This window comes from Phascolarctos cinereus, unplaced genomic scaffold, assembly GCF_003287225.1.
Source record: "Phascolarctos cinereus isolate Bilbo 61053 unplaced genomic scaffold, phaCin_HiC Scaffold_4;HRSCAF=312, whole genome shotgun sequence".
NCBI classification, from domain to species: Eukaryota; Metazoa; Chordata; class Mammalia; order Diprotodontia; family Phascolarctidae; genus Phascolarctos; species Phascolarctos cinereus.
This window is the reverse complement of record NW_027555847.1, coordinates 490,440,271-490,467,786: the sequence shown is the minus strand read 5'-3', so window position 1 is coordinate 490,467,786 and position 27,516 is coordinate 490,440,271.

Here is a 27,516-nt window from a genome sequence, read left to right as displayed (position 1 = left end):
GCACTCTGCTAAACACTTTGTAAATATTATCTCATTTGCTCCTCATAACAACCCTGGAAGGTAGGTGCTAATAATATGCTTATTATACAATTGAGGAAATTAAGACAATTAGAGGTTAAGTGATTTGCCTGGGAGTTACACAGTTTATAAATATCTGAGACTAGATTTGAACCTAGGTCTTCTTGACTCTGGGTACAGAACTCAAGTCATTGCACCATCTGGCTACTTTTAAGGCACACCCTGGTTGCTGTCCTATTGTCAGGGACAATATTTTTGACTTTCTTTGGATCCTCAATGCTTAACACAGTACCTGGCACAGTGAGTGCTTGAAAAAGCTTATTGACTTGACTTGATAGCACAGTTGAGATTAGATGATGAAGCAGAAGGGAGATAACTATCCCAAGTTTCACTTGCACTGAAGAGCTGGGTCCCCAGAGTCCAGCTATTAGGTCCTTTCACGTCTCTAGGGGTAGTCTTGAAGAGTTAGGGGTGAATTTCTAGTTGTATAGATCATGAATCCCTACTGCTATGAGTCTCACTATGATTATCAATTGATATTAATTTGCTAGGCTTAATTTATTTTCAGAAAAAGGTATTTATTAAGGTAGAGTAATAAAAATATTAGATACAAACATCTTCCCCAAAGCCTGTGACACTTCATTCCATGAGCATACATGAATTGTAGGGGGGAATGAGTTCAAGCTTAGAAAATGTGTGACAAAGGGGCCTAGCTTGTAGTCCATGAAATTCCTTCTTCTAGAACCATCAAATGCCTCTCCTTAGGCATGACGTATCTTTTTCCTCTGTTAGTTTCTTTGTTGAGCCTTGAATCTATGTCCAGTCTGTCCGTGACTCTAAATACCCCCATAACCTTTCATCAGCTATTCTGGGGATGCTCTGATGCAATAATAGGAAGATGGGAAACCTAAAATCCTCTAGAAGCTTCCATGAGTTTTCAGAAGGTCCTCCTCCAATCAATATGGTGGCGAGGTGGAGAGAAGGCCAAGGTTAAGGCTAAAACTAAGGTGCTGTTCTTCCCCCCTCCCTAAAAATTTCTTCTCAGAAGTCTGTCTAGCTCTAGAACATTCTCTTTTGGCTTGCTGCTTTCTTGAATCTATGATTCCAAGATATTAACTAGCTCCCTGGTTTCATATTTGCCCCAAAGGTCATTATCAAATCTCTCCTCTAATCTGAACATACTTCCTGTCACACCTAGGTGTGTGTCCAGACCTCTTTCATGCATACTGGGGTGAATTGAACTCTACCTTCATAATAACATAAATTTGTAGTGGACACAGTCCTCATGGTATCATGATTTCCTGTATCACTATTCAGCAATAGGTGAATAGGAGTGAAGGAGATAGATACTGGGAGTAATCCAGGGTTGGGGCTTGGCAACATGTGCTTTGTGATAAGACGAGGAGACAAGGGGCTAAAGAGTACAGGATTCATCAAATGGTTAAGATATGAAAGGAAGAGTGCAGCCAGTGCAGGGATAAAAGGCTAGGAAATAGATGAAAGGGAGATGAACTGGGGATCACAGAAATAATGAAGAATACTGTAATGGGCTATAAGAATTGAGAAACATGAAACAATAAAAGATTATGATCAGATGAAGAAATTTTGCATATGGAAATGGAACTCTTGTGAGTGATAGCAAGATAGAGATTGATAGCAAGATATGCTTTGAATACTTGGCCATTCTCCTAGCTTCCTAACTTACTTGGAGCTTGACAAGGTTGAACTAGTAACTTCAGTATTTCCAGTGCCTACATGGCTCCCTCACAAAGATTGCTTCTCTCTCAAGAAAACAGTTTTGGCCATTATGTAGGTGGATCATGTTCCCTACCATCAAGGTACTACCTACCATCCCCATTTCTAAAACAGATGTCTCTCAATTGAATACAATGAATTTTCACTGGGGAGCAGCAAGATTGAGGCTAAGAACACATCTACGCATGGATTTAGAGGGAAGGTCTAGCTAACTAGTTACTTCTGTAGTCATAGATGTTATTTAATCCAACATAAAATAAATAGGACCTAAAAGCATTTCTCTCTCTGTCTGTCTGTCTCTCTGTCTCTTTCTCTCTCCCTCCCTCCCTTTCTCCCCCCCCCCTTCCTTGAAAGCTCCAGAATAACACTGTGGAGGCAGCCCCAGGACTTAGGGGACCTGGTTTCAAATAAGGACTCTGCTGTTCACTCCCTATAACCTTTGGCAAGTTGCTTATCCTCTCTGGGCTTCAGTTTTCTTATATTTAAAATGAAAGGACTTGGAATAGATGACCTCAAAGGTTCCTTCCAGCTGTAAATCATAATCTTATGACTCCAATATTGCAGTGGATTTGTGACTTCATCAACATGCACATTCCTCCAATGATGAAGATTGCAACCCATCAATGCTTGCCTGTCCCATGTGACTCTGGTTTTTATCTTCCCATAAGTGCCACACAGGATGTGGGGGGGGGCATTCACCATGCAGATATGATAGTAATGTTCATAGTAGAAATTAACAATTCTTTTTTTTTTTTTACAGTACACCTATATGTATTAGGTGTATCTCGGCATCCGTGAAACAAAATCCTGCTTTTGTCTGGGTCTGGGAAATAGTGACACTAAATAATGCTAATTTTTTTGTTGTTGAACTAAGTGTTTGGCTTTTGAGTCTCACAACCTTTAATAACCAAACAATGACAGAAACAATTTGGGGGGCAGTTAGGCAAGGGAAAGAAAGTTGATTGATAAAAATGCTGTAAATCACGGTTGATTAGAGAAATACAAATTAAAACAACTCTGATGTACCACCTCACACATATCAGATTGGCTTATATGATAGAAAAGGAAAATGACAAATGTTGGTGAAGATGTGAGAAAATTAGAATACTAATGCATTGTTGCTGGACTTGTGAACTGATCCAACTCTTCTGGAGAGCACTTTGGAACCACTATGTGCATGTACGTGTATACATGTACAAAAATATTTATAGCAGCTCTTTTTGTGGTGGCAAAGAATTGGAAATTGAAGGGATACACATATTTGGGGAATGGCTGAATGGGTCGTGGTATATGAATGTAATGGAATACTATGTTCTGTAAGAAATAATGAGCAGGAAGATTTTAGAAAAAAAGGGAAAGACTTACATGAACTGATGCTGAGTGAAGCGAGCAGAACCAGGAGAACATTGAATACAATAATGGCATCATTGTGCAATGACCAACTTTGACAGACTTAGCTCTTCCCAGCAATACAATGATCTAAGACAATTCCAAAAGACTCATGATAGAAATGCTTGCTTTACTCCATAAATTAATTAATAAAATTTTTTTTAAAAAAAGAATATAAGCTCAGAGGGTAGAACTGTTGTGTTTGTTTGGATTTGTTTGGCCAATGCTTAACACGTTTGGCACACAGAACTTAAAACAATCTTTCTCTCTCTCTCTCTCTCTCTCTCTCTCTCTCTCTCTCTCTCTCTCTCTCTCTTTCTTTCCCTCCCTCTCTGTTTCTGTCTGTCTTTCTCTAATATTTCGCTTTCATACATGCCTATTGATTCTGTGGTAGGAGCAATGTGTTCCACGTAGGTAGGCATGCTTGTTTTTGTGTTCATTTTGTTTTTCTTGAAAAACAGAGAAGCTGACCTGTGGACTCGATTAGTTCAGGAGGATAAGGTTCTAGCCATTGACATGACACCCTAGGAAATAGGCAGCCAAGCCACAGCAAGTCAGTAACCTTCAATTTTGGCAGCTGTCTCACTGCCATGTTAGTCACCACACATAACACATCCTGATGACCAGAAACACATATATACAGAGAGGAGGAGGAGGCTGTGTTTAACTGAAAAGTCCAATAGTCTTGCTACATAATCTTTCCATGCTATAGCCAAGCAAACCTCCTTTTTTAACTGTTATATGGGAGGCAGTTTACCAATCATCTGATGTGTTCTAGTTGTGTGACCCAGCATGGGATCATTATTGTATTAGATCTCTAGAAAATTCTTTAAGAGAACTTATTTTATTTACCATAACAAACTATAAGCTTATTTTTATTTTGTATTATATTTTAAATTATATTAATATAATTATATATCTTGAACATAAATATATTTATTATATGTAACATAAAAATAAATGCACTGATATATTTAAATATATTATTTATATATTTATCTTATATTTATATTTATTGATATTTATATATTATAGAGTGTATATTTTATGTACATATCTAGATATTAGGATGTCTATACCTAGAAATGTATAGAGATATATGTATATCTTTATATATATATATTAATATCTGTCTATCCTATCTATCTATCTATCTCAGAGAAGGTGTTGACTGGCATTGCTAAAGAGATTTTCCTTACATGGAAGCTCCCTACACCAAAAAAATTCTAGGTCCAGTTAGTATTCCAATCTTGAGCTGGAAGTATCACACCTTCCTGATTTAGCCCCCATCTCTAACCTGATCACTATCAAAGGATTCCACCAGTATCAGAGACAAAGATCTGGAAGAGCAATCATTGATCATCTAGTCGAAATCCTTCATTTTATAGATGAGAAGCCTAAGGTTCAAAAGATTGAGTGATTTATTCAAGTGCACCTGGGATCAAATAGTGGAGTTAAGATCTGAATTCAGGTTCTTTAATCCCAGATGCAACACTTATTTTTCACTAGCAAACTGCCTCTCTACCTAGATGTTCTTTTCTTGCCTGTCTTTTTCAATGCATGTAAGCTCTTTGAAGGCAAGTATTGTTCATTTGTTTCTGTCTTTGTATCTCCAGTATCAAGTAGAATGCCTTGCACATAGAAGGAGCTTAAATAAATATTTGTTGAATTGAATTCAGCTTTTGGCTTTCCCATATTACGCTATTGTATTATTTCTGGAATGCATTGTGCTAGGCACTGAACACTTACTCTCCTTCCACATCAGTAAAGTGAGGGTGTTTGACTTCATGAAAGATGAAAAAAAGAAAATTGCCCCCCCCAAGTTATTTTGTTGTGTGAGGGAATAGAACTATAGATTCAAACAGATGGAAGTTGTGTCATCCTTGTTGTATGGTTTTCATTAGAAAGGCTATCATTCTAATCCTAGCTGGAGGGAACCCATAGAAATAGTAATTGCACTTATCCTACTTCCTATATTAGGTCTCAATAAACAATTATCAATCAATCAACAAGTATTTGTTACATTTATTACCTCCTATATGCCAGGCATTGAGAACACAAAGACAAAAATGAAACAGTTCCTGCCCTCAAGAAGCTTGCAGTCTATTGAGGGGACAACATGATATTGGGGTGGACGACAAGCTGGTAGCAGGGAGGGGTCAGGGAGGGGTCAGGAAAGCCCTCACCTAACTAGTAGCACAGGAGCTGAGCTTTGAAGAGGGGCTCAGAGAGGTGGGGGTGGGGGAAAGAGAGCATTCCAGCCTTTGGTGAGCTTTATGCAAAGGCAAGGCAACAGGAAATGAGGCATTAATTGCAAGACTGGTAATCATCTGGCGTGGCTAAGAAGTAGAGGTTCCGAGTTCTACTTCCTTAGTTATTTTGAACAATCAGATCAAAGTCAATTCATTTCTTAATTTATATCTGGATATATCTGTACTGCTGTGGATGTCTAGATAACAATGGTTGTCTTGTGAATAATGGACACTTCAGTTGTTATGGAAAAGTAATAGGCAATATAAATAGTGCAGGAGGAAAATGTTGGTAGCACTCTACAATTCCCAAATGTATATTTCTCCCTTCTTTCCATTTTTTAATTTCCTTCTCCCTTCCCTTCTCCCATTCCTTTTTCATTTCTTCTTCCTGTTCTTCCTTCACTCATTGCCTTGTATTTCGGCTAGCAGATAGCATGAAGTGTCAGTTTCAGTATTGATTACTCTCACTGGTAACCCTGAGGGCTAAAAGTGGTGTCAGTCAAATGGTGGGTATAAGCTATATTGACCGGGATCATTAAAAGGGGATTTAGAATAGGTAATATCATACTAGATACTTAATTAGATATGTTTGTGTGCAAATGCCCCAGAGAGACACAGAGACAGAGTGACAGAGAGACAGAAACAGAGGACAAAGACAGAGGCAGAAGCACATTCTGAAGCAAAGGAGCTGGTATTCAGATGTCCCAAAGATTATGGGGAGGAAAAATGCCAAATTCATAAACATTTCACTATAGGAACAGTAGGAATGTTCCTGCAGCAACACTATAGGAAGGATAAAAGATGCCTACTCCTTTTGTTCTTTTCACTTAAAGAAGGTGTCTGATGCTTCAAATACTTGAGGCTCAGATCAAGTGTATTATCTTAGCCTTCACAAGTGAATTCACCTCTCTAGACCTCATTTTCCTCACCTGTAAAATGAAGATGTTGAACCAGATGACCTGTAAAGTACCTTCCAGCTTGAAAATTCTAAAAACTCATCTCCGTAAAGAGCCGAGGGAAACAATAATTCATTGTCACCATGAAACTGACACTAGGCTTATCCTGGGGACAACCATTCCTGCTCACCTGGGCAGTGACCATCCTCCACCTCAGGGAAAGAATAGTGCTATGATTATTAGCATCCTCAACAATTTTTGTTGTTGTTGTTGTTGTTGTTGTTGTTGTTTCTAGTCCTTTATAATAACTCCAAGGGTACAATAAGAGAAAAAAAGAGGAACTGACTCCATAGGTGTTCTATTTGGATTTGAATAGTAACAAGGATTGAATTTGCTACATTTTGAGGAGATAACTGATGTTTACAGCCTTCAGCTACTCACCTGCTACTTTGGGGAAATCCCCACAAACCTTGGGCAGTGTGAAACTGGAAGAAGTTACAAGTTCTTTTCTTTTCTTTTTGTTGCCAAGCAGGTGGCTCTTCGCTGCTCTGGCCCCCAGGACACCTTTGTTCTGCTCTCGCTGAGGAAATCAGTCCCCCTCCTCGGGCCTTTAAGAAAGCTGTTTTCGGGCGGCTCCCATGGGGCAGCAGCTGCTCAACTCCAGCCCTGGTGCTCTTCCAACTGCTATAAGCAGCCCGGCTTGTTTCCTTCCAAAAGAGGACACTTTTACTGGCTCTGGCACCGGGAAGAAAGTCCGATGTGTGTGCTGGGGAATGTTGCGGGGAATGGGGTGCACGAAGAGTGGAGGGGATGTTATTGTGAGGTGGGATTTATTGAAATCTTTGGGAAAGAGCTTCAAAGGTGCTGGTTAGAAATCCTTGTTCGCACATGGCCATGGGAAGCCGCTGTCATGCCTACTGCCAGGGGTCATTAAATGGATAGCCAAGGAATCTAGGCACTCGCTCCGTTAACACCCCCACCCCCACAACACACTAGGAAATTGGTTAAAAAGGGGGCGCGTAGAGGACGCGGGCAGAGAAATGAGCGCGCCGTACAATCCGGGGGACTCCGGTCCTGGTCCTGGGGGCTGCGAAATTCCCTGCCCCCTGGGATACAGGTTAGACAGGCGCCCACAAAGAAGTCTATTGCATTGAACGTGGATATTCTCGCATCGCACCGAGGACAGGGATAAATCACCTAGCCAACGTGCCGGGTTTAATTTTCCTGTCTCCTTCCCGCTCCCCCACCCCCAGCCACGGCCCCTTTTGTTCTTTGTGCCTGTTTTTGTTATCAGCAGCATCTTGGAGGAAGCCTGGGCGGCGGTTTCAGGATTTTCTGTGGGCGAGTGGGGTGGCAGACTGGGTGCTGCTGCAGTATGAATCTTTTAAAAGCAGCCTAAGAAATATTTAAGACCCTGGTCTAGGAGGAACAGCTCTCCCAGGCATAATTTTTGGTGCTGGTTGCAGCAGGGAGCGTATGCTGGGAGGAAAGTATTATTTTTCTAAATGGAAGGTGTCAGATGGTCACGCAATGTGACTGCATGTTCGAGATCACTGCCTCCCATCTGCAATTTGTGACGTGTGAAAGATTCTGCCCAAATGTGCTCACCAACTGGAAATCCTAGCCACTTTTTTTTTCTTATCAGGAGAGCCCAAGATAACCAATGGTTTACAGATCAGGGATCCTATCAAATTAATATCACTGTAGGATAAAATCTGTTTTAAATACAACTCCTAAACTCCAGCAAAGTTAGCTAGTTCATATGAGTTCATTCATCTGAGGAGCAGCCCCCTCCCAGTAAAACAACAAAAAGGGAAGGTTGCTTCTTCCTCTTCCCACACCCTGCCTCCCTCTCTCTAACCCCCACCTCCAATCTGCTGCCCTTGTACCTTTCATAAACAGGCTTGATAGAAAAGGTGACAGTCTTTTTCGAGGACTAATTAATGTCATCCCATTACAACATTTACCAGGCCTTACATGAAGCTTTAAGTAAATCAGGGATATAGTTTTTTTATCCCCTCCTCTGTCCTGCTTTTCTCCGATGCACTGAGTTTGTTTTCTCTGCCTTTCTCCCCAATTAAAAGCAACACCAGCTAAGAAAAGACAGCCCGTTTGGCCAATTCCAACCTGAGGGGCTCTAGCTTTGAACTGAGCTCGAACCTTCTAGTTCTGTTTATTCTTGGCTAAGCAGGATTCGCAGCTTCTGAGATAAAAGGGTTATAAAAAGGCTCATAAGGTGCTTCGGACATCAAACAGCTCATACAAAACAACATCTTGATGAGTTAAGTGCAAATGAATCAGAAACATAATGGACCAAAATCCCCTTGCTGTGCACATGGTCGTTGAAGACGACGAGAAAAGTGCTTGGCTTTGCAAAACCTACTTTGGGTTTTTGTTACACCCCAAACCTTGGGAAAAGTAGTTTGCTGTCTTTGGTCACACCCCAGAAGTGTGTTTCCTTTTTGCTGTGCCCCAAGTTCGTATGAAAATAGACCTGAAAGGGAGAGGTGCTTTTCGGGGATCTCAGTCTCCTTCTGCATAAGGTAGAAAAGGAAAGGAAACCCTCCTGTGAGCACATAAGCCAAATTCATCCCCAAATCATTTTCAATAGTGTCTTTTGCATCACAAAACACTTCACAATCAGTGATAAAATACAGAGGGATTACAAATTCAAGGGATGGATCACCGTTTAGGGAAGCAGCAGGCTGCTGCTGAGTGTACTGGGAACTCAGAGACATCACAAAGGGACAGAAATCTTTTATGCTAAAGCAGTGTTCAAGGGGACAAAAGGCATGAGCATGACGCAGTCAGAGATGCACCAGAGAGGCGGGGGAACTCCAAAAGGGCCAGTGCTTCAAATGCAGTGTTCTGACACCTAGATCCCTCATTGAGGGCAGTGGATGCTCAGGCCTTGTTCTACAAGCTGTGGAAGGTGAAACATGGCACCCAAACAAAGATAAGATGGGGAGTAGGGTAAAAATGGTGGGAAGGCAATATTGGAAGCATTTCCTTGGATGTGGGTGGAAAAAAGAGGGATGGGGTAAGTAGGAGGATGCTTCTGGAATAGCAAAACTGAGCCTCCTAGAGAAGGTACAGAGCTAATGGAGAAAATAGGCCTATTAACCAATATGGGTGATGTTCTTTTGGTCCTATAATGCAGCTGAAATTCCCTACCTCTCCCCTCCTCCACCCCTCTAGAACCTGCCTAGTTCAAATGGCTTCTAGGATCATAGGTTTAGAGCTGAAAGAGGCTGTGGAGGCCATCAAATCCAACACCATCGTTTTACAGATGAGGAGACTGAAGCACAGAGAGGTTAAGCAACCGAGGGATTTGCTCAAGGTCACACAGCTAGTCAGTGTCTGAGGTGGCACTTGAACCCAGCTCTTACTGACTCCAAATCTGCTGCTCCATCTGTTACAAAAGGCTGTCAAAATAGTCCTATTACCTCAAATCACAATGGCGAGGTTGCCCCCTCCCTCAACCTTACAGATACTGTCATTATTATTCATTTGGTTATTACTTAGTTCATGTCATCTGCTATCTTTCCTTTTGTCTTGAATTTTTAATTTAAGTTTTTCATTGCTATCATGTGTTTATGTCTTTTCTGCCCAAATTAGAGGGTAACCTCCCAGAGGTCCAGAAGCATGCTGGATTATACTTTGTCTCCTCCATAGTACATTGACCAGAACAGATGCTCATGGAATGACTGTCACTTTGATTTGATTTCTTTGATATGTATACATGTTCCTCATGTTTTTGCCTCTCTAGCTTTTCCTTGCAGGCAATAAGGTCTCCTTCCTCCTCCCTCTCTCCAGTGCAGGCTCCTCTAGAGAAAGAGATTTCCTACATCCAGTTTACACATCTTCTGACAGTGATGGGCCCTGAGACTGGCTGTTGTAGTTTACTGATTGTTGTTTCATGAAAGCTGTGGCAGCAAAACATTTTTGACTCTTGTCAACAACAGCAGTCCATTTTACCACCATGATTTATCTCACGAGCCTACACTTGCACCAACACAATATTTGTTCTGCAAGATACTACGTATGTCAGTCTCCCAGTTAATGACCATCAGGTGTACTTAGAAAACAATTGTTAAAGCCCAATTTAGCTCAGGTGAAAAAAGCATATCTGACAGCTCCTGGTGTCTTCTATTTACTCAGAACAGCCATTATGGTGCATAGTTTTCAACTCTGGCCTTTTGATCTATTTTGCTCTTGGCTTGGAGAGGCCACCTCTGGGGGATGAGGGGCTGAGAATGTATTTTTCTAGTTTCATGTTGTAATGCCTTTGATGGACTGGCATTAACTATACTATAATGGGGCTATCAGGTGTAGTTGGATAAGAAATGAGGGCAGACAAGCAAAACCCTAGATTAGAGCCAAAATAATGATTGGAGAGTCAAAAGCCCTGCCTCTTATTTCTTCTGAAGCATTGATATCAAGGGGCAAGTTACTTTCACCTTCCTATACTTCCTAGAGATGAAGAAAGAAGAGGATTGAAGAATTGGCTTTCTTGTGGTCCAGAGGAAAGAACATTGTCCTAAGAATAGGCAGACCTAATTTCTAGTCCTGAATCCTCTGTTTCCAACTAGCTGTGTGGCTTTGGGTAAGTTATATAACCTCTTCAGGACTCGATTTTATCATCCCTAAAGTAAGGGGGAAAGGAAGCTTGAATAGATGGTCTCCAATATCCCTTGCAGCTTGGAAACCTACTTCCCCATGATTTTCTGCTTACACTAATCCTTTATCTCTGTTGACCGCTACTTTTCTTTCTACCTGCCCCTCAGCTCCAAGCCTCTGTCAGCCACAACACACATTTGTATACTTATACTTTCTCACTTACTTTGTATCTATTTCATGTTTAGTGTCTCAGGTAAATATTATTTCCCCTCGACAGAACACAAGCTCATTGAGGGCAGAGGTAGTTTCATTTTTTGTTTGCATCCCCAGGGCCTGACACTGTGCCTGGCATATAGCAACAAGTAATACTTGTTGAATTGAATACCCTTGCTAAGATTCAATGCAATTTAGTAAATATTTATTAAAAAGAGTTTCCTGCGTAAAATAAGGGAGTTTTAAGAACTCTTCTAGCTCAAATCCTATGATTCCATGATCTTATGACATATACGTACAAGGTATTGTGCTATGTTGTGCAGCAAGAGAGAAACATAATTGAGATATGTTCCTTGACTTCAGGGAGCTTACAATCTAGTACATTTATCCTGGCATACCCAGAAGGGGACACAAAACTTACAACACATACATCCATCTGTGTCATCTTCTATACAAAGAAAGTCTCTGACTTATATTTATTATAAAAAGTCATCCCAATAAGCATCTAAGATTCCCTCCCATGTCTACTAGAAGACATCTTTCCTTCTCTTCCCATTCTTGGTAGGGGCACCGGAGATTCAGCCATTTCCCTAGCAAAGCTAGGGTTGCCCAGGGCCTTTGGGTTCTCTATCCTCTCTCTACTGTTGCTAGAGTCTTGGCAATTCACTTCCGTAGTTTTGTTCCGGTTAGGGAAGGGGAGAGGGGTGCCTAGGGAAGGAGAGCCTTGGTTCCCACTTTTGGAAATGCACTGAAAAATGTATTACTAGTGCCCTGATTTGGAACTCAGAATGAATTTTCATAGAAAAGTAATATTACAAAATGGTGGTCAGGTTGTAGAATATCTTAATATTATAGTTCAGTTATATTACAGGTTTTTGTGAACTAGTTTGGGAACCTTAGAACATTACTTCTATAATAAAAGATGTCCCAAGTTCCAAGTACTGATTTATAGCTTTTGCCAAATAAACCAGCTTGGTTTTGAATGTGTACAAAGAAACTAACAATAATGGAAGATAAATATGTATCTGTATATACTCGTATAGTGATCTCTTCTATCTGATGCCTTTTCCTCTCCCCTTTTCTTTACTCTAAAATGCCAGCTAAAATCCCACTTTCTACAGGAAGCCATTCCCAATTCCCCTTAACTCTAATGTTTTCCTTCTGTTGGGTATTTCCAATTTTCCTGTATACAGCTTGCCTGTACATCAGTGCTTGCACGTTGCCTCCCCCATTAAACTGAGCTTCTTGAGAGCAAGGACTGTTTTTTGCCTTTCTTTGTATCCCTAGCACTTAGCGTAGTGCTTGGCACATAGTAGGTGATTAATAAATGCATGTTGACTGACTGCTGGGTCTAGCACCACTTCTCCAACTGTTACATGCTCTTCCTCTCATTGTCAGCTATCTGTCCCAGTGCAGGGCAGTGGGATTGAAGTGTGGAAGGTGGTGTGTGAATGTAATGTAGTAGAAAGTGAGCTGGAGAACTTCAGATGGATTCTTCATACTATGACCTTAGCTTTGTGACTTGGGCAAGCCATTTAATCTTTCTACACTTTAGTTTCCTCATTTGCAGAATGTAGGGGTTGGAATAGGAGGCAGCTAAGATCCCTTCAGTTCTAAACTCCTTTACCTTCTTTTTCTCTCTCAAGTCTTCCCTTTCCCTGAAGATTTGATTGATTGTTTCAACAGTGGTGCTAGGTTACAGCTTAAGAGCCATAATGGATAGAGTGCTGGATGTGGAGTCAGGAAGGGCAAATCTGCCTTAGACACTTACTAGCTATGTGATCTTGGACAAGTCACTTAATGGCTCTCTGCCTCAGTTCCCTCATCTGTAAAATGGGGATAATAATAGCACGTACTTCATAGAGTTGTTGTAAGGATCAAATAAATGAATATAAATTGCTTTTAAACCTTATAGTGCTATATAAAATGTTAGCTATTATTATTATTGTTATTGGTGGTGAGGAGTCAACTCTTCTGTAAGCTAAAGTAAAGGAAGGACTAGTCTGCCATCTAAAGGAATGGAGTAGAGAGGGGCAGAGATTGAGTCTTGGCTATGGTTCAGTGCTGGGGACGTTAGGCTGGCATTAGCAAAACAGACAAGAAAAAAAGCAAACCTTCAGCATGATGGTATTTTATTGCTGCACAAATATTCTGCCATAACCCTGCTTTGGAAGTCACTGTAGCATACAGATGTGGTAGCTAAAAAGTATCAGAACACTAGCAGGTATTCCAAAGGAATTAAACACGTACACGCACACTCATACACACTCACAACAAGTAACCATGCATCACATGAGGACAGCCTTTTGTGAGGCTGACCTTGGGTTGTAACAGTGGATGAATCATACTAGGTATCTCCACATCAGCTTCCCCAATGACCAAAGGATATTTATTTTTGTGGCTCTGGTGAATCCTCAAGAGATGTAGCCAAAAACAACACATCGTCTGGCTCTATGAGTGATGCTTATATTGGTTCTGCCGTTGTCAAGCCAACCTGAGAAGAACAGTTATGCAGTTGATCAGCATGATGGTATTACACCTTTATCTGTAGTCTGGACTTTCCATTAACCGCAGATTTTAAGTATAATCACAAGAACTCTCTTTGGTCCAGCTCTGGAGTTTTTGATAAGACCAATTCTTGTAAAAATGAAATGGGTACGCAGACTAGCCAAGATGGCATAGTAGGAGGAAATAGTACTGCCCAGCTCCTTTATATAACTATTCTAACATGTCCTAGAAATGCACCAGATTGTCTACTGATCAGATATCCAAACAACAACTTATTTTTTCCAGCCAAGGTCACCATAGGGTGATAGCCTGTGAGATCTTTAGACACTGGAGATGAGGTCTAGCAGAAGAACACTGTGCGGAATTTTTCAGTGTGTGAAGACAAAACTGAGTCTGCGGCTATATAGTGGGACAAAAAAGAGGTCTCTGATTCAGTACAGAGTGGCCTAAAGTGCAGGGAGCAGGAATATCCATGCCAAGTGATAGTTTTGTTACTTGTACCCCAGAGCTAGGTCACAGTGCAGATCAAGGAGGGAACCTTCACAGAGGGATGGCTGTTCAACACAAGGAGCTTTTGTGCTTGGAGGCCACGTACTAGACAACCAACTAGAAAAGAAGTAGGCAGCGGCTGTGTAGTTCTGATGTGGGAGTGGAGCAACATCTCCTCTTGCCCCCCAAGTCAGAGTGAAACATACAGCAGAATTATTAGAGCTTAGACCAAAAGAGAGACTACAGTTCTGTGGCTCTGAACCTATGAAAACTTCCAGATAACTGATGGTAGTCCTGTCTAGTCAGTCTACTGTATCTTCAACCAAGGGCAACCCCACGATTGTGTTGCTCAGACCCAAAACCAGCTTGCAAAGCTTCAAAGTTCAGCTTACAAAGTTCAGATCAGGAGGGCAGCAAACAGATCCCAGTTTTCCAGTACTGTTATCCCTTCCACATTGTGGGACTTAGGGGTGTGGTGACCCTACAATCGGGAAATTCTACATAAAATTTTTTGGCCCTCCCTTCATACCAGAGAAGAAGTCTGAATTACTATGGTTTTGAAAGATAAAATATGTTGATATTAAACAATAATATGCATATGTTTTCAGCATTTTTGAGTTTCTTATAAACATTTTCTGTGTCATCTGCCGACCTTCATGTATCGTCTGTGGCTTCCACAAAACTCCCTGAAAGTTCCCATTTAATTTTTATACCAAAATTAAATATATCAAAACTGCAGTGGGGAAAATTGTGATGGGGAAGGGATAACTACATCATTCTCCTCATACCTGGTCTCACTTTTCTTTCTCTCAGAGTATTAACAGTGTATTTGACTAATTCAAAAAGGCACTGTCCTATATCTCTGAATCCCTTGCTACCTTGTTCTTCTGTTGTATGTTGCATATCAATCATCTGCCTTCTCTGCTCCCATTCTTAAGTTGTTAAATACTTTTAGAAGTAATAAAACCATAGTGACTTCGTTTACTCCAAATTAATGTTATCTAACCTAAATAGATGTTCGATGCTATGCAGCAATTCTAACATTCATTTTTGATTCTCTATCTTAACAGTTGTTTGAAACTTTTTCCTATATCAAGCTCCCTACAGCAGCCCATGCTCTCCTTTCTCAGATAACCAGCAGACCTCAGCCACTATCCCCCTTGACCTTTCTGCGTCTTTGGGTTTTGGATGATCATCCTCTCTTGGATATGCTGTCTTTTGTTGGTTTCCATAACTCTCTTTGTTCCTGGTTCTCTTTCCCCTTGTTTGACTCAATTTCCTTTGATGGTTCATCCTCTTAATATGGATGTTCCATCAAAGGTCTGTTCTAGGTCCTCTTTTTTTTTTCTTGCTACCCTCTCTCTCAGTGATTTCATCCACTTCAATGATCTTGAGAAACATACAGTTGTCTGCTATTCACCTCCACCTGGATATTCCTTGGACACATAGAATTCAACATATTCCAAATTAAACTCATTCTCTTTTCCTCTTTCTCTGTTCTGCTCTCACTTCTTAGTTTCCATTTCATCATCTTCTGAATTACTCAGCCTCAAAACACAGGAATCAATTTTGTCTTTTTCTTTTCATTCATTCTCCCAGCCTCAAATCTAATTAGTTGCCAAGTTCTAGCCATTCTACCTTCAGTACATCTCTTGCATATATTTACTCATCCTGTTACCTCCTTCATTCTGGTCTTTATCACCTTTTCCCTAGATTATTACAGTAGCCTTCCTCCATCATTCCTGCCTTTAAATAATGAAGGGAAAAACACGAAAAAAGAAAAATTTCTTAAGTGTTTGCTTGCTATGTGCCAAGCATTGTGCTAAGTGCTACAGATTAAAAAAAAAAAACCAAGAACAAAGGCCTGCTCTCAGTGAACTTATTATTCTAGTAGGGATAGACACCAAGCATGGGAGAAAGATGTCTGGAGAGCGGTGTTTTGGTTTAGAAAGTTATAGAGATCTACTAAAGCTTAGCATTTATATAACATTTTAAAATATCACCTCATTTTATACATTTTACAACAACCTTGAAAGATAGGTACCATTATTATTATTATCCCCATTTTATAGATGAGGAAACTGAGGCAGATAGAGGTTAGGTTACTTGTTCAGGGTCACACAGCTATTAAGTGTCTGAGGCTGGATTTGGACTTAGGTCTTCCTCACTCCCAGGTTTAGCAGTCTACCTTCCAGGATGGTTTTGAGGATAAGATGAGATAATATTTGTGAAGTGCATAGCAAACTTTAAAGTTCTATGTAAATGTTAGTTCTTAATTTTAATATGTTTATTAAGTATAGTCTATCTCATTTTTTCTTGACTGCATAATTGTGCCCTATGGCATCTCCTCTGGAACTTAAAATCAACATAAGAAATCAATTGAGTTCTGGAAAATTGGGTTCCTCATGGACAAACCTAACAGCAGAAGACCCAAATACTAGATGGCATCAGAACCAGAAAAATAAAGAGAGCATTAGTAATAAGAAAATCAGAAACCTCTTCCTTTTCCTCCTCACTTCTCTATTTCTGTTGATGACACCACCATCTTTCCAAAAACCCAGATTCTCAACCTCTGAGTCATTCTTGATTCTTTTCTTTTCTTCCCTCCCTCATAAGCAATCAATTGCCAGGTCTTGACAGTGCCTTGTTCAGGACATCTCACTCATCAATCCCCTTTAGTCTGTCTATAAGAAGTCTTTCTAGATTCTCCTAGGTGTTTTTCAGTGGTCCCTTCACTTTCTCCTCTGAAATTATTATGTATTTTTTGTATGTCTTTATCTGTATACATGTTGTTTCCTGCAGTAGAACTGAGGACATAAACTGTTTAATTTTTTTGTCTTTATATCCCAGTGACTACCTCAGTGCCTGACACATAGTGGACCCTTAATAAATGAGGGTTAAAGGAATGAAGAATTCATAAGTATTTGCTATGAATGAGCCTACTAGTTGGATTGGGACATTCCAAGGAGCAAAAAGGGTGCATTTTTCAGAACCATTTTCTGGAATGGTAGATAAAGAGCAGACTGTTGGCATCATGAAACTAGTTTTGCTTTAAAGAACAAACTCCTAAGTTAGAACAAGGGTTTCCTTTTTGAATTAATAAACATCTTCTGACTCTTAGCATCCAATCACCCTGGAAACAATATCCTCCAATTTTTACTCCTATGGCCCCTGACTCCTGCTAATGAAATAATGCAGGAACTTGACACAACCTTGGCCATGTTCTTCACAGCATTCCAATACTCTTTAGCTCCTAGAATTTGGGGAAATGACATCAACCAGGTGGAAATGGAAGCATCTGTATGCCAAGAAAGAGCTTTTACTGAGGACTTGCCGTAGGAAGTCTATATGGTAGAATGTCAACGTAAAGTAAACCTAAACACCTGCAATCCATGTAGATTGTTTTAGGGCCATCAAAGCCTTCTCAAAGAGCCACGATGACCTTAGCACCTGAGGGTTTCAGGATGTTGCTTGAGTGAGACAGACAGAGACATAAAGAGACAGAGGATAGAAACGGAGAAAGAAGATGTCAACGTATACCTTGGCAGGAACATTTCAAAGACCTCAGTGGTCATGGTGTCTCTTTTATCAGCGCAAGTGTTTTCAACTCTATGCTAAAACTCCTAGGCAGAGGCAACTCGGAATCCCTCCAACTCTTTTACGAGGTGAGGAAAACCATCAAGCAGATGAAAAACAACAAGGCATCTGGAGTCAATGGAATCCCTGCTGAAATCTTCAAGTCGGGTGGAGAGGAATTCACACTGTGGCTCCATGCTCTCATCTTGAAGCTAGAGAATGATGAAGAAATTCCAGATGATATCTGGGATGCTGCAATCATGATCATTTAAAAGTGGCAAGACAAGAGAAATTATGAAAATGAGGTTGGTATTGCTTCTGTCTCTTGTTCTCCCTCTCTCTCTCTCTCTCTCTCTCTCTCTCTCTCTCTCTCTCTCTCTCTCTCTCTTTCTTTTCCCTCTCCCTCTCTCACTGTCTGCTTCTTTACCCACTTTAGGCAGGGGGAGAGGAGGTTGGAGGATGAATAAATTGGCATAGAAAAAAATAAATCTGAAAGCATGAATATTACAAATTATGCCTTGACACATTGAATGTCAAGTGTACTAAAAAAAGACATCTTTCCAAACTTGTTTTGGTCTTGAATGGGGAAAGGACCTCACATCTAGGTCTCGTTGGTAATTTGATTGTTTCCAAAATTCTTCTCATTATTAAATCATTAAAATGAAGATTGAAAAACATAACTAATGAGGGTATTTTTTTTTTGCCCTTCCCTGCCGTGAGACTAAGTTACTACCAACTGTATGTCTCCAGTAATCGGACAACAGCTAACAATGAGAGTGGCATTTGGTTCCTTGTATAGACTGCTAATAAGATTTAACCAATGAGGAAGAAGTACGCTGCTTTCAATAGGGTCAGAATCCTGTGACAGAAACAAGTTCGAATGAGAATATTCCAGTCTATTTTTTGGCCCTCTTGCTAGAGCACCTTTTTGCATGGAAGGGGTATGAAAGAAGATGAGAGAAGCTTGGGGGTCAGGGATTGGCTGAGGGTAGAAAGACAGAGAAGATAAGAAGGAAGCTTGAATTAGCACTTTCACTTGGGCTATTGGTGACCTAGTTTCTAGTATATGCTGAGTACTGATCTACCTTGGGGTTATTATGAATAGTATTAGCATTCCCATCCTGCAGATGAGTGAGCTGAGACTCACAGAGGTTAATTGACTGGTCACTCCAAATCCAGGGCCATGCCCCAGTTAGACAATAAAGTTTGCATTTCTGGGCCTGATACTGAGTCCTGAGTACCATATAGGGTGGTGCCCCATAGGATGTATGGGGGGGGGTGATATGATATTTTTGGTCCTCTCCTGCTCACTAGACAGAGCAATAATACTGTGCACTCTGTTAATTAACACTTAAAGCTGATACAGACTAAAATAAACAAATGCACCCATCGTGGTTCCACTTCTAAGACCTCATCCCGAGACCGTAACACAGTTTGTTTTACAGCTTCCTAAGTCACGTGACAGCCAGCATAATGAAACCTCTCTAATCTCTATTTTTCTAAAGTCTGTGTAGATACAGATGGCTCTGTTTTGGTCTCTGGGTTTTATTCTCATTTTGCCACATTTTTAACCTTTTATGCATCTCTTTCTGTGAGATATTCTCTCTGTATTCTCAATGCCTAGAGGCTGAGGAGAGTCACTGCATTTTCATATTTCTGCTATTGTTTCTTCTTGTTCTTCACATAGTATTTAGGATTTCTAAAAATCTAAGACACACCACCATATTTCTATACTATCAGTATCCTAACATGGAAGAAGGCTTTCCTCTGATTTACTGGAAACATTCAGCATTTAACCAGGATGAATAGGGAACAGAAGTGGTATTTACCCACATACCTGTAATTGAATGTGCCAGGCAGGTCTGAGAACAGGAAAGGAAAAAGAAGAGACAGGAATGGGGGTGAAGGGAAGAATCACAGTAAATATTTTTATTGCTAGTGAATAGTGACCTGGAGTCACAAAGTAGGAGAAGTGGACTGGCCTCCAAGCCAATAGCACCATTGGTCACAATCAAAATGACAGAAAAATAAATAGCAAATTGCACACATCTGATGAAGTGTGAACACCCACAAAGTCTGGGTTTAAGCCTCCAAGCTTCTAATTACAAAAGCAGAATAGCTCTATAAAAGAGTAACTATAGATCTCCCACATGTTTGCATAAGTGAGGTAAGCAGCCCAGAGGAGGGAATTTAAAAAGAAGACTGTATTGTTCATGGATTCACTCAAGCATAGGGAGGGTGGAATTCCATCTGTTCAGTTCAGTTTGGTTCAGTGAACTGGGTCACTTTTAATGGTTCACTAAATTCTGACTATCTAAAAATTACAGTTAATGTGTTTTAAAAATCTTGAGCTGCATGACAAGAACACCTTATTACTTGTTCTCTCTTGCCCTTGGGTTTCTCACCTCTGAGAGTGGGCAAGCTATGGTGTCTTTCATCAAGGTGGGGCAATGGGCTTGTAGTCCATGTCCTGGGTGCTACACTTTGCCATGAAGAACTCTCCAACCCATATGTTGGGGCAAGAAATCAATCCCCTTTATGTCCATATTGCAAAATAAGAGCCACATCTCAGTCTTATCTGTGACTGTTGGAAAGTTGGAATCTTTCTTTTCTCTCTTTGGTGAGATCCATCTGGAAAGCATCTTTTTAGGGGTAATATAAAAGGTCAGAAGAACAATTTGGGAAAGATTAGAAACAAACAAAAAAGGCAGCACTTTTTTTAGGGGGGCGGAAACCCGACCATTTATTCAAAGGGGAAGCAAGAAAATTGTCAATTCTAGAGAACTAGAATATGACAGGTCTCATGGGAAAAGTGTTGAAAACACTAATCCTAGGCTGCCTCACAGATATTGCACCTGACTCCTTTGAAGTGGACCTCTAGTCAGCTCTCTCTGCTACAATCATTTCCAAATGTATTTCAGGAACAGCCCTATTTTGAGAGGTTATTTTCAGAAAAACCAAAACTGTTAGGTAGTACAGTGGTGGAGTAAAGAAGACTTGAGTACTAATCCAACCTCAGACACTTATGTATAATAACTTTCCATCTCAGTTTCCTCACCTGTAAATGGAGAATAGTAATAGCACCTACCTCCCATGATTGTTGTGAGAATAAAATGAGATAATATTTTGTGAGGTGCTTTGCAAATCTTAAAGTACCATATAAATGCTAGTTATTGTCTCATCATCATCATCTTCATCATCATCATCACATATGAGAGAGTTGGAGAGGGGAGGTTGAGCATAGGGTTATCTTTCTTTGGATAATTACTTATTGCTAGAAGGAGTGAGAAATTGTCCTTCCTAAGAAAAAGGAGGAGCTGAGTCAAGAAGAAAGCAACAGTATCACGGAAAAAATGAAACTAAGAAGATATAGAGATGAGGTTGGAACAGTGGTCATTGGGGCAGTACTAACTTATTCAAAGAAGTCCCTAACACCAGAGAAAACAAGTTTGGGTATTACGTCATTCCAAAATGTCATCAGTTCACATGATGAAAGACCTTTCTTCTGCAGGGCATGGAGGTAGATGGCTACTGGACACAGATGAGAGGAGTTGGTACTTCCTCCTCTCCCATCCTCCCCACACACACTGCAAATTCCCTCAGGCATTAAGAAGAGAAGCACCTGCTGAAACTAGAACACAAAGTGCTCAAATTGGGGGGAAAAGACACAAAAGACTAATGAAACCATGAGTTGCAGCTGTGAATTAGAACCACACTCCCTTTGTTTAAAAAATGAAATGAAATGCATTGGAAGCTTGTTCTTACCGCCTTAGGGACCACAGATAGTGGTGAAATTGATCAGCATACCTTCAATGTTAGGACAACAGTATTCCTTTTGTAGACAAAGAATTTCATGGGGAAACAGATATCGACTCTTTCAAAATGTGTAAAAGCACCCTCTACACAAGGACTTCTTAGGATCACAAGATCATAGATTCTGTTAAAGAGGGTACATAAGCCAAACTTGTTGATGAGGAACTGAGATGCAGAGGTTGAGTTACTTGGTCAAGGTCATGCAGGTAAGAAATGGCCGAGTTAGGATTTGAACCCAAATCTTGTGCCGCATGATGCTGCCATTTGTTTAAAGTGAAGTCCATTGAGGAGACAGATCATGTGATAAATAACCTAAGAAAATTACCCTTTTTCCATCTTAGAGGCATAGGTGTCTTTTCTGTTGTTCAACTGTTATTAGTCATGGCAATTCTCATTTAATAAGCAGTCGTGGTCCTTTTCTTCATTCTTTGATCTCTTTGGGTTATAGGCCCAAGATTGCTGACTCAAAGCATATGACCAATTTAGTGACTTTGGGGGCTATAATTACAAAAAGAAATGATGGACTAAATTATACCGAATGAGATGTAGACAACATGGGCATGGACAACGTGGGGCTGTGTTTTCCTTGACCACACATATTTGCTACAATGGTTTTGTTTTTGTTTTTCCTTTCATTAAGGAGGGGTGGGTGGAGAGAGAAAATAAATGCTTGCTAATTGAAAAAATAAAAAGTAATTAAAAGGAACTATGATGATGGAGAACAGCATGTGAAGATTCTCTTCCATTCTGCTGATCCCTTTGGTTGTGTATTTAGGAGGGTACAGTTACACACTGGGGGCAATGACTGAATGTGTACCTGCTCTCAAAAAAAAAAAAAGAAAAGAAAAGAAAAAGGAAAATTCCTACCCCATGTCCTACTTTGTACAACTTCGGCACTTCTCCCCTTGACAGAATCAAACACACTCTCCTCCTCAGAAGTCCATCTGCCAGGCACAGGAAAAGTTCTTCTCTTTGCAAAGTTGTCATTTTCATTCTACCTATTTCCATGTAATTGATCTGGAGACCGTCCTGGTAATTGAGATGACAAGAAGGGCATTGGAATAAAGGGAATCTTGTGATTTCCCCTGTTCTAGCTACATCCTTTTCTTCTCTCTTCTTTTCTAGCTGCCTTCCATTCTGACAGGAGCCTTTGCTGCTATGGTCCCTTAGGTCGAGACCAATGTCTTATTCTTCTGCCTTTTAAATTTCTTCTCAGTACTGGTGGCTAAGGATAACTTTTCTAAGTTCTTCTGCATTTAAAAGGTCTCGTCTCACCTTTAAAAACCAATAACTGTTGTAACATAATTGCTAGTGTAGGTTATGTATGTATGTCTTCCTGGGATATTTAAACATATATACAGGTAGCTTAAGGGAAATGATGTAGAGATGTCACTGGGCTTGCGCCCAACTCTCTTCAAGGTAGATTCCTGCCTTGAGGGGAACAGGATAAGGGGAAAGAAGCATGGCTACTCTGTTTTCCTTTGAGCAAAGGGGTATTGGACCAGAATTATGTATATTTGTCTTCAGAAATATTGTTGGCCTAGGAGAATGATGGATTTAGAACAAAGAGCTGCTGGCTTTCTTGATCACTCTCCCTTAAAGGGGGATGGTACCCTCGGCTAATACCAATTGGGTTGGCTCTTTCCCATAACCATGCTGGTTACACAAAAGACCATTGCCAATAGTGAATAACAAATAATAAACCCATCTATCCACTCTGATAGCAAACAGAAATTGAAGATGCTATACAGATTAAAATATGCCGGAAAATACATGAGTGAATAAACTCTTTAGAGAAAGCAATGCTCACTCAACCAAGGGAGAAACCCTGATCTCACCTAATGGGATATTCCCTCAAGTATCTAGGGATGCAAACTAAAAATAAGGGACATGTTGAGGAGCTGCATTACATCTCGGCATGAGAGACTTTCTCTTTCTACTCCCTGGTATTAGTCTCAAAGTGAGTCTGGAATCATGAGTGTTTTCTCTCTCAAAGGAGTGAAGAATGTTGCTCTTCTCCAAAGCTTTCACACCAACTCTGCCCCTTATCCTGTCAAGTGGCATTGTATCAGCATTCTTTCCATCAGTTAGAGTGTTCCATACAAAAAAGTTTCAGGCTTGGTTGGAAACCCAGATTACAATAAGAAAAGGAACATGTGTGTGATACATGAACAAGACCTTTAGAGAATGTCATACTTCCATCAGATACCTGTGATTTGTGAAGTGGTTACTATATTCATCCCCAGTTTTCACTTTCATTCAGCCCTCTTTCTTTCCTTTTCTCCAACTCCACAAAGAATGCTAATGATTAAACGTGTTGTAATCATCTGGAGAATCAGTAGCTCATAAGATTTCTTTCCCAATTCGAAGAATCATGCCTTTTAAACCCAGAAGGGATATAATAAATTATCTAGTTCAATTCAACTGCCTCATTTAACAAGAGAGGAAACTGAGGTTCAGAAATTTGAATTGATTTGACAAATGTCACTTAGTTGGTAATACGACTGGTTTTCAAACCCAGTTTCAAACCCAAACTCTTAATCCAGGGCTCTTCACATTGTACAGCATTTCTTAAGTTCTTCCTTCACTATGACATACAAAATAAATATTCAGAAAGACAAAAATATGGTTTTATTTCTGATCAGAATAACTGTACTTCAAATCAATACTTTGTTAAGCACTTACTATGTTTCTGACATCATCCAATCACTGGGAACATAAAGAAAGGCTGTATTTTCTAGGCAGTGCAGTGGAAAGGGCGCTGGGACTGGAATCAAGAAGACCTGTTCTCACTCTCCTAAAATGATATAATTCTTTATAAGTGGGCGAACTTTTCTTATTTCTCTAGCCCTGAAGACATTCATTTAGAGGGTTTAATGTGTATTATGATGTAAATCGAATAAAATACCTTTTATCAACTACTCTCCTATATACTTTGTCTCTCTCTAGGTATTCTCGCTCTTCCCAGTCTCAGGAAAGAGAATTGGAGGACAGAGGGAAGTCATCAAGAGAAAAAGGTAGGGTTAGAAAAAGAGGAGAAAAGAAAAGGAGTCAAATATTGCCTTCCAAAAAACATCCAAGGGAAGCAGGTTATGATAAGGAAGTCTGGGAATGTCTATGTGTTGGAATGAGGGCTCTCCATCAAAGACAAACATCTACTTTATCATTTTATGAGAGACTGAATCATTTTTAAAATGAAAATATTTTTAGGATAGTCTATTGTGTTGAATTATCTAGTTCGCTAATGTAGGAATGAATCTAAACTGCTTTAATGGAATAATATACCCAATATTTCCCCATCTCCCATACACACACCTTCCCAGACTTTCTTAGCATCACCCATCCTCCCATTGCTATTTTTTATAGCACAATACTATTAAAGAAAAATTAAACAAGTATTTGTTGAGCATTTATTATAGACAAGGCATGGCATAGGAATCTGAAAACGAGTCCTTTGGGAGTAAGGATGGGCTAGGAAGGGAAAATTTTATACTTTTTTGTGTTAGCATAGTGCATTTATGAATTATTGAAATCCTACTATTGTGAATGGTGGAGGTAAGCAATGTGATCCCTGTTCAACAGAGATTTGAGCTGAGACATAGGCCATCATTTGTCTTGTTCAAGGTCACTGAGGGAAGAAGGGGCCAACCCTCAGTGAAACTACAAGTCAGCACCAAGGTTCCCCATGACATTTTCATCTTGGTATATTTGGCATGGCCCAGGAGCAAAACCTGATGGGTGCATGTTTTTCTTTATTTATTTGATTTTATTTGACTGCCTGCCCTTAACAAATGGAGGATGTAGGTAACTATATACATCTCCCTGGAGCTGCAGTGGTAGCCTCCTTGGAAAATGCTAAAAGGACAATTCTTTCATGATTAGGAAGTTGGAAGTTTGACAGCTTCTGGAAATAAATGCCTATATTCCATTTGCTAGCAGGCTGCTGGGGTTTGTCAAGCAACTGGATAAAAACATCAGCGAACACACTAAAGGTCAGGATTTCAGAAATGTTTCCACAATTGTATTATTACCAAATATTAACAATTCTCTTCTTTGAAGGGGCCTGGTCATGTCCAAGGGAATGCCAGGTACATTTTTCTTAATGTATGAGCACAAGTTACACATAACAACCTAACAACACAATACTGCCTCTTTAATGCTAATCTATTCCTTGCAATCTACTAGATACATGTAGAATCATTGGTGTGTATCAAGAGAGCAAAATCAGATTCTGAAAATATCTGAAAGGATGCACTAGAGTGTACATAATAATGTATTTTAATCTGCCAGGCCTTAAAATTAATCATGAATTCCCACAGAGATTTTAATAATTTTTAGATGATGGTGTTTTTTTTTTATAGTAATATTCTTGGACACAGTTCTCTAAAAGCTGCATGGGAAAACGGGTGGGGGAGGGGAAAAGGGGACAATTTTTCACTTGCCAAGTTACAGGAGATATGTTTACCAGAGTAAGCATGTTTTCCTTTGCTCCTAACTAAAAAGCAAGGGAGGTGTTTCAGATAAAGGCTTTATCACTTCATAAAAGTTGGCAAGTGGTGGCGAGTTTATTAGGGGTAATAATGTGCATTTGTAGTGCAGTGGAAAATGTCTTGGAGGGAAGAGACCCTGTACAGCAAGGTGATGTCCTAACCAGCATCTTAAGACTTTACTGTCTCTAATTTCCATGGCTTCAATGAAAGTCTGGAGGCAAGAAAGGCCTGATGATTCAGATGGCAACCCACTGGTCTGGAGACTTGAGTTTTTCTACCAAGTATGTGACTTTGGACAGGTCATTCAATACTAGTGCTTCTCTGTTCCCTTGCCTGTTAAATATGATTGACAGCACCCACCCTTTATGCCATCAGAGATGATGCGAGAATAAAATATTAAAGTCCTTTGAGCTTTATGGAACAAAATTAGTATTATTATACGTCTTAAGGATTTTTCACAGTATTAGGATGAAATAAGCTCCTAGGAGGCAAAGGTACATTAATCTGACAAATATATAAGTGCCTACTATATTTACAACACTGTGTTCAGGGCAAGGAAGAGATTAGATAAGATAAAGTCTCTGCCTTAAATGAGAGTTTTCAGTATTGTAAGGGGAAATAGACAAAAACATAGGTAACTGGATTATATGTAGTGTTCCTAAATCCTGCCAGGCATTTAGAAACTGTTTGGTTCTACATTCTATTGCTCATGAGCCCCCATTTCCCATCTGAGTCCCCACTCTCCAGAGGAACATATACACCATAGCAAGATAAAGGGGCATTTGCTTAAAATGGAATGCAAGGCAAATCAAAAAGAATTAAAAAGTAGAAGATAATTACCATTTTGCTTACCATTTTCCAAAGTAACCTTGTCTACGGTGTAGCAGGTAACAATGTAACAATATCATGTAACATGTAACAATTTGCTAATTGCCAGGTATTAAAAATCAGCATTTCGAGTAGAATCTCTGCTTAGTCATCTCTCTATCTCTGCCTCTGAATAGCAAAAAGAATTTTGGGAGTAAACTGGCTTTTCTCATCAGTAGAAGCAACAGGAACAGAAGCATAGGGTGGCCACAGAATATTAGTTTCTGTGTATGGTGGCAGCTTAGAGAGCTTTACTTCTTAATATATCTATGTTATCTATATACATAGACAATATAGCTATCAAATTATTATATCGTGTCATATTATAATAATGTAATATATTATATTATTATAATATATAGTATTATATAATATATATAACATAGCTATCAAATAGTTACTTGAGGGCAGCTTCTCACCATCATAATCAAGGTCAAAAAAAAATGTGGAGGTCAAGGGATAGCTGCCACTCTCTTCTCCTTTTTCCCATTTCTCTCACTTGAATCTTCCCATGTTCTTTCTTTTGAGAAATCATGTCCAGAATCTTACCAGGCTTGGTGAAAATGCTCTCATCCAGCCAGAATTTTCATCTGAGGAGTTTTCACCTAATGTTAGCAAAGGCTTGTAGGG